The sequence below is a fragment of the Dermacentor albipictus genome, chromosome 1 (assembly GCF_038994185.2).
Source record: "Dermacentor albipictus isolate Rhodes 1998 colony chromosome 1, USDA_Dalb.pri_finalv2, whole genome shotgun sequence".
NCBI classification, from domain to species: domain Eukaryota; kingdom Metazoa; phylum Arthropoda; class Arachnida; order Ixodida; family Ixodidae; genus Dermacentor; species Dermacentor albipictus.
Window position 1 is genome coordinate 249,857,638 of NC_091821.1, and position 8,738 is coordinate 249,866,375.

Sequence of the window (8,738 nt, forward strand, 5' to 3'; positions counted from 1 at the left end):
TTGTTCTAAGTAAGCTGCAAGGCTTGCCTAGTAGGTGCTTCATCTGGGATTGCAATCACGGCTGCTTGGCGTTTATTAATGAATGGCTGTGGTTCACCTCATTTGTAATTGCAAATCTATCTTACAACTGACTTGAGGCTCTCATATTTTGTTCTTTTCACTGTATAGACGGCTGGACATATACCTCTTGGCGCTATAGCTGGATGACGGGACCTCACCATGATCAGTGTAAGCCAACAGAGTGTACCTCTCTAGTCCTCCCAGTGCTTTGACTGTGGGTTAAGACCAGGAATCACTTCGCCGTAAAATAGCTAGTTGGCCACTTACAAACAGGTATTTCTTAGCACTGATACCTTATAAGCTGCCACCATTCCCAGTTTCTCAGCGCCATCTGTACACATTTTTCTTCTACTACTACTTAGTTTCCCTAAGCCTTACAAAACTTAACTGTAGGTGCACTCTTAGGCAAATGTACATAGACCCTTTGGGGTGTATATTTGCCGCATAACAATAATCGTCATCTGCCTTGCTTGCGTTTCCTTTATTAGAGAGTTTTAGTTTAGGAGAGGCTTGCATCCCCTAAACTAAAACTCTATTGAAAACACTACGTTCGCTATTTTCCTGTCGATAATGCTCTGTCACGCTGATAACGCGCATGCCGTTCGTGACTTGGAAGTATCGGGCTCGCAGAGTTAAAGAAAGTTAAGGCGGGCAAGACGGATGACGATTATTGTTGTGTGCCAAATATACACCCCAAAGGGTGCAGTTTTGTTTAAGAGTGTATTCAAAACCACGTAAGAACTCGCAAATTAACTCTGTTGTGTCATTTACCAGTATTCCCTGAATCAGTAAAAATTCGCTACAACACTGAACTTGCTTCCCTAATGTTCAAATGTATTCAAAGCAGTATGTGATGAGTTCTGAATTCGAAAATGTTTTCTGTGTGATTTAGTTTCTTTACATGAATTTACTGTACAGCATCAGCGAGCGATTAAATTTCAGATTTTTGTGTGTGCTGTGAAAGGTATGCTTTACTGCTACAGTGGATGAAACAGCCCGATGCTTCCATACAAGAGCAAACTTCAATTTGGCTCTACCACCCTCAGCACTTGGCTGGGGCCTGCTGAATGATTCTCATCAGGTTGCTTGTGCAGACTGTTTTTTTAACCTTATTGTGAGGAGATCGCACTATGATGTGTGGAGGCGCCTACGCCTGAGATAGAGATTGTGTTGCAACATATGTGCAGTAGAATAGGCATATGATGCTGAGGGTTGCAGCAGTTTGCAGAGGTGCTTTTAAAATTTTGTAATAACTACAACTTTATCTGTGCTGTTTTTGTCATCTATTTCAGTAATATCATTGGAGGTGTTATCAGAATTTTGTAACTTACGTGTTTGTCTCGGCTTAATTATTAGGCTGCCTCATTTGACCTTTCACGAGGTGAACATTCAACATGATTTGTATTCAACATGAACCGTTACTTTAATACATATTTTGTGTGTAGTGGCTTTTCAATTGCGAGTCAGTGAAGATGCACAGAATGACTTGAGGCTATAAATGCACTGACGAATTTGCTACCTCTATAAATCACTTTGCACTTTCTGGCGCAAACAGCGTGTTAACACTTCCAAGACAGGGAGCAATATTCTCGTTTGATGACATCATGAGATAATTTCAAATCTGTATGACGTATCATCCAAGGTGATGCGTCATTCGTGTGAGCTATTACCCTAAGCCAATTAAAGTCACATAAAGATATATCAACAAAAGTGATTGATCCAGCCCTAGAGATGTTGCTTTGGGATACTACATTATCACCAGTCATTTTCAAGCTACGTGCTTACCCTGTGCTACGTCATGTTTAAGTTTGAAAAAGAAGCAACAGCTAGACAGTGCAAAATGCCGACCTTGCTTTTGGTTTAACTATAAAATCATCATCATCAACAGCCTGGTTACGCCCACTGCAGGGCAAAGGCCTCTCCCATACTTCTCCAACAACCCCGGTCATGTACTAATTGTGGCCATGTCGTCCCTGCAAACTTCTTGATCTCATCCGCCCACCTAACTTTCTGCCGCCCCCTGCTACGCTTCCCTTCCCTTGGGATCCAGTCCGTAACCCTTAATGACCATCGGTTATCTTCCCTCCTCACTATATGTCCTGCCCATGCCCATTCCTTTTTCTTGATTTCAACTAAGATGTCATTAATTCGCGTTTGTTCCCTCACCCAATCTGCTCTTTTCTTATCCCTTAACGTTACACCTATCATTCTTCTTTCCATAGCTCGTTGCGTCGTCCTCAATTTGAGTAGAACCCTTTTCGTAAGCCTTCAGGTTTCTGCCCCGTAGATGAGTACTGGTAAGACACAGCTATTATACACTTTTCTCTTGAGGGATAATGGCAACCTGCTGTTCATGATGTGAGAATGCCTGCCAAATGCACCCCAGCCCATTCTTATTCTTCTGATTATTTCCGTCTCATGATCCGGATCCGCCGTCACTACCTGCCCTAAGTAAATGTATTCCCTTACAACTTCCAGTGCCTCGCTACCTATTGTAAATTGCTGTTCTCTTCCGAGACTGTTAAACATTACTTTAGTTTTCTGCAGATTAATTTTTAGACCCACTCTTCTGCTTTGCCTCTCCAGGTCAGTGAGCATGCATTGCAATTGGTCCCCTGAGTTACTAAGCAAGGCAATATCATCAGCGAATCGCAAGTTACTAAGGTATTCTCCATTAACTTTTATCCCCAATTCTTCCCAATCCAGGCGTTTGAATACCTCCTGTAAACACGCTGTGAATAGCATTGGAGAGATCGTATCTCCCTGCCTGACGCCTTTCTTTATTGGGATTTTGTTGCTTTCCTTATGGAGGACTACGGTGGCTGTGGAGCCGCTATAGATATATTTCAGTATTCTTACATACGGCTCGTCTACACCCTGATTCCGTAATGCCTCCATGACTGCTGAGGTTTCGACAGAATCAAACGCTTTCTCGTAATCAATGAAAGCTATATATAAGGGTTGGTTATATTCCGCACATTTCACTATCACCTGATTGATAGTGTGAATATGATCTATTGTTGAGTAGCCTTTACGAAATCCTGCCTGGTCGTTTGCTTGACAGAAGTCTAAAGTGTTCCCGATTCTATTTGCGATTACCTTAGTAAATAGTTTGTATGTAACGGACAGTAAGCTGATCGGTCTATAATTTTTCAAGTCTTTGGCGTTCCCTTTCTTATGGATTAGGATTATCTTAGCATTCTTCCAAGATTCCGGTACGCTCGAGGTCATGAGGCATTGCGTATACAGGGTGGCCAGTTTCTCTAGAACAATCTGCCCACCATCCTTCAACAAATCTGCTGTTACCCCCAGCTGCCTTCCCCCTTTGCATATCTCCCAAAGCTTTCTTTACTTCTTCCGGCGTTACCTTTGGGATTTCGAATTCCTTTAGACTATTTTCTCTTCCATTATCGTCGTGGGTGCCACTGGTACTGTATAGAACTCCTCATAGAACTCCTCAGCCACTTGAACTATCTCATCCTTATTAGTAATGATATTGCCGGCTTTGTCTCATCATCATCATTTATTATTCCCTTAAGGGTCCCTTCGGGGACATTACACAAGGGGAAACGCATACGTCTGATTCTTGCCAATTCCTAGTTTCTTCTTCACTGTTTTTAGGCTTCCTCCGTTCCTGAGAGCATGTTCAATTCTATCCATATTATACTTCCTTATGTCAGCTGTCTTACGCTTGTTGATTAACTTCGAAAGTTCTGCCAGTTCTATTCTAGCTGTAGGGTTAGAGGCTTTCATACATTGGCGTTTCTTGATCAGATCTTTCGTCTCCTGCGATAGTTTACTGGTATCCTGCCTAACGGAGTTACCACCGACTTCCATTGCACACTCCTTAATGATGCCCACAAGATTGTCGTTCATTGCTTCAACACTAAGGTCCTCTTCCTGAGTTAAAGCCGAATACCTGTTCTGTAGCTTGATCTGGAATTCCTCCATTTTCCCACTTACCGCTAACTCATTAATCGGCTTCTTATGTACCAGTTTCCTCCGTTCCCTCCTCAGGTCTAGGCTAATTCGAGTTCTTACCATCCTGTGGTCACTGCAGCGCACCTTGCCGAGCACGTGCATCTTGTATGATGCCAGGGTTAGCGCAGAGTATGAGGTCTATTTCATTTCTAGTCTCGCCGTTCGGGCACCTCCACGTCCACTTTCGGCTATCACGCTTGCGGAAGAATGTATTCATTATCCTCATATTATTCTGTTCCGCAAACTCTACTAACAACTCTCCCTTGCTAATCCTAGTGCCTATGCCATATTCCCCCACTGCCTTGTCTCCAGCCTGCTTCTTGCCTACCTTGGCATTAAAGTCGCCCATAAATATAGTGTATTTAGTTTTCACTCTACCCATCGCCGATTCCACGTCTTCATAGAGGCTTTCGACTTCCTTGTCATCATGACTGGATGTAGGGGCGTAGACCTGTACAATCTTAATTTTGTACCTCTTATTAAGCTTCACAAGACCTGCCACCCTCTCGTTAATGCTATAGAATTCCTGTATGTTACCAGCTATATTCTTATTAATCAGGAATCCGACTCCTAGTTCTCACTGACAAAATACTAACTTTTTAATCGCGATAGTACATCATTTACCTGCAAAATTGATAACTGTATTAAAATGATTATGTTTAGCAGGGAGGTTCTCAGACTTGTTTGACAAGTTGATAAGTGTCTTCGTAGCCGCAAAACACTATTAATTTCAAGGCTGGTGATACTCTGCAATTTAATAACTATATGCCAGGAAATATACTAGTAATTTCAAACATCATCACATACATTCCGAGCCCCGTAATTTAAGAGAATGGAATGCTTCAAATTATTTTTAATGTGAGCCAAACTGCTTGCTTGGCACATATTGCTAATTGAAGTTCCAATTTGCACAATCTCATTTCCTCCCTCGCCTTTTTTTTCTCTTCTGTGCAGTTATTGCTTGCCTGTGCCTGCAAGAACTGTTGTGTCGAGACCCAAGAACCTTCACTCGTGGCCTGTGACAGCAAGCTTTTGTGGGCAACCAGTGCTTTCCTGCGAAGGCTGGCCTGCTCTGCCAGCGGCGCCAATTACCTTCAAGATTCCTGCATGACCACCTTTGCTGCTATTTGTCGCTCTTGTAAATTACACTTTCTGCATCTTTTCTAATTCTTTAGGTAAAGTTTCATTATGTCACATTGTGAAGTCAATGTCTTGTTGCCTTTTAACTTGCAATCATGTTTTACGCTCTGCATGAAAACCTCAACGTACACTGTATCGAAAAACAGAAAAATAACAGCACATTATGATTTATCTTTCAGTTCCAGTAGCATGTAACATGCAAGAAATTCACTAATGGGTTGTATGCCCAAGAACTGGCCAATATTTCGGCGGTGTGCTATGCAAGCATATGGCGATACCTTAGAAGGGGCACCCACAAAGTTGCAATTCACTTTTAAATTAGGCATGGGCATCTAGATAAAAATATTTATATTGCAGGATAGAGTGGTGCACAGAGCGTTTTTCCAAATGTGAACTATTACTTTTATTTTTTTAAGACTTAATTCATAGCGCGGCGTTCTGTTTCGTATACTGGTGTTATGCTATCCTGCCACCTGTAACTGAAGCAAGGATGTAATTTTTGTCTGAACTGCAACGTCACTGACAAAATGTTTCCCAGCTAGAAACTATTTATATTTAGGTGGAGACCCTGCAGGGCAAAGTTTTGTTAACAATAATGTGCTTCATGCGGAAATGGCATTCTTGTTTCAGTCAGTGGGCGCACATTGGCATGTTATCAGCATGCAATATATATCTTAATTGTTTTATTTGCAAAATAATTCCGACAGGCGGCATTCAATTAATTGCTCTAAGCAAAATGCACTAATCGACCAATAAGCTGTACTAAGCTATACCCATGGTTCACATCTGAAAATACCTGCGCATCACTCTATCTGACAATATCAATTTTTTTCTAATGCACAAGAAATTGTGGGAATTTCTAATAAAACTCTTCAATTGTTCTTGTCAAGCTGTCCGTTAGCCAACTTTTAGCGTAACCTTAGCAGAGCTTACTGGAGTACTTTTAGACGTGCACGTCTACAAACTGTATTAATCAAAACAGCTACCGGACTTTTGAATTAGCTGTCCAAGACATCCTTTGGACATCAAATAGCTGCTTCCGTGTTTCATGTGATTGCTGTCGTTGCTCCCGCTCATAAAACCTCGTGGGGAATGATTAGAACCGTGTCGCTGGCAAGTTTGTCCAGGTATTTAAGACACCGCACAACAGTTGTTTTTCGACAAGCCTTGAAGCATTGGCCTAGATTTAGGTGCACGTTAAAGAACCCCAGGTGGTCTAAATTTCCGGAGTCCTCCACTATGGCGTGCCTCATAATCAGAAAGTGGTTTTGGCACGTAAAACCCCATAATTTAATTTATTTTTTTTGAAGCATTGGCCACCAGATACATGAGAAGGGCACTGCTTACATCGCTACGAAAATGTGAATCAAACAGGGATCAAGTACGAGCTAAGACCCACAAAACTACTCTAGTCTACGACGGACAACTACCTTCCTGCTAGAGTGCACATAGCAAGGCCGCCACCAGTGGCGCGTCCGTCGCCGGCTAGTTCGCGTTTAGGAGCGCTTACGATCCCTAAATAAAATAGTTTCTAAGGTGGCGACACTCATTGTCCTTTGTGCTATCCACCTTACTCTCGATGCTCCTTCATTCGAGTCTGTGATTTGTGCATTGCTTGCACGTGATGTTCTAAATGGCTAGAGGTGATAACACCTCTAGACTCTAGACCAGGAAGGGTCAAAACTAATGCACATGCGCAAGTAATCCGGTCGGATTTTTTCCGAAGTCGTAGGCAAGGCATAGGACGTAGTTTTAGACTGCACGGCAGCTGCATAAAAAGGCGCACCTCGCTGTACTATTCTGTATCAGAAGCTCGGTGCAACAGCTGCCACCGGCGCCTGGGCCAATGAGGAACGCAAACCCACCAAAATGTTTTCGCCCGCGTTTCGTCGCCTGCTACCGACGGCTGTAGCATCCGAAGGGTCCGGAGAGTCCGTCGTTGCACAGCACTGCAAAAGCGGCGTACGAGCAGACATGCGAGTTATATTTGTTTTACGCAAGCACCTGTATTCCCATACATTAGAGCCTTGCGTCTGCTAAACGTTGCTTGTGAGACAGAGTATAGTGCACTTAAGACAACGTTCTTGCTTTTCTTTTTTTTTGGCGCGGTACACAGCCGGCATTGGAACTCTGAAACGGCCGTATTACCAGGCCGTCGGGGCGAACGCGCAGCCGGATCTCAGCGTCGGTGGTACATCGCCTGTCAAAGTAAATAACAAACATTCTTATTTTTCTACATGCCCTGATTGGTTTTGAGCTTTTCTGGGAGTGCTTCGTTACCGTGACGAGAAGGAAACAAGCAGAAAAGGAGGAGTGTCGCTAGCTCGAAAACTTGTTTTTCTTTGGACTTTAGGTGCCACGTGTTCGAAAACTGCACATTTCTTTGCCTGATGGTCGTACGCTAAAGAACGGGCTTCTGATAACCACTTTGACCAAGCTGAACATAAGGTGGACGGCCAAGGTACGAACGGCTTAAAGTTTGCTATTGCGAGTTTTGGGAATACGTTTTTGTTAACTTCAAACACAAGACGTATTTTAGACGTTTTGACAAATGCGTTTATCAGACGTCTTGACATAGACCAATAATAGCTGTCCTTAGAAGTTTCCGGACGCGTCTTAATACGGCTGTCACACGGCGCACTTTCCATCGTGATCGAGCTCCATCGAGATCGAATCTCTCGATTGGATTTGCTTCCGGTGTGGAATCTGCTGGAAGGAGCCAATCGCGGTCGAGAATTTCGGTCCGGATCGTGCTTGACCGCGATCGAAAGTGGCCGTGGGACATAGGTATAAAGAGTTTTGTATTACATGGGTAGCACCAACAACGTACCTGCAATTTTCCATCAAATCTAATTTCATCTGGAGCAGTCATTTTTCCGACACGCCATCCGACGGATATGATTTGATATTGCCATTAATTTTTTCCTGGAAAGATACGGCAACGCCATATATTTACCCGCCGCCACGGCTTAGTGGCTATGGTATAGCGCTTCCAAGCACGAGGTCGCGGGAGCACATCCCGGTCGCGGCGCTCTCCCACGCCACTTTCCTCCCTCGCGCGCGCGAGATTGAGCCACCATAGTTGGCTAGCCTTGGCACGCTTTCACTCGCACATAGAGCATACGGAACGCTTTGACGAGGATACTGCACTTGGACTTTACAGCGAACATCACGGCGACGCTGACGTTGTAAATGCGCATGAAGTGTCCATATAATTGCTGTCGCAGTAAAACGCCTTTGTCCCGTTCATTGGGAGCATGTTAAAGATCCCATGGTGGTCAGAATTAATCCGGAGTCCACCACTACGGCGTGTCTCATAATCAAATCGTGGTTTTAGCACTTAAAACCCCCGAATCTAATTAAACGCCACATATTTAAGCAGAACACCAGTGACTGAGTGCGTATACGTGTGACCCTACACCAGTGGCGTAGCTAGGTCGTCTGGCACCCGGGGCCCATAGGTCTTCTGTCATCGCCCCCCCCCCCCGGGTGTAGCCGGCGGAAAGAGGGGTGTCTTCAGACGTATATGACACCCCCTTCCCCCCCCCCCCCCCACT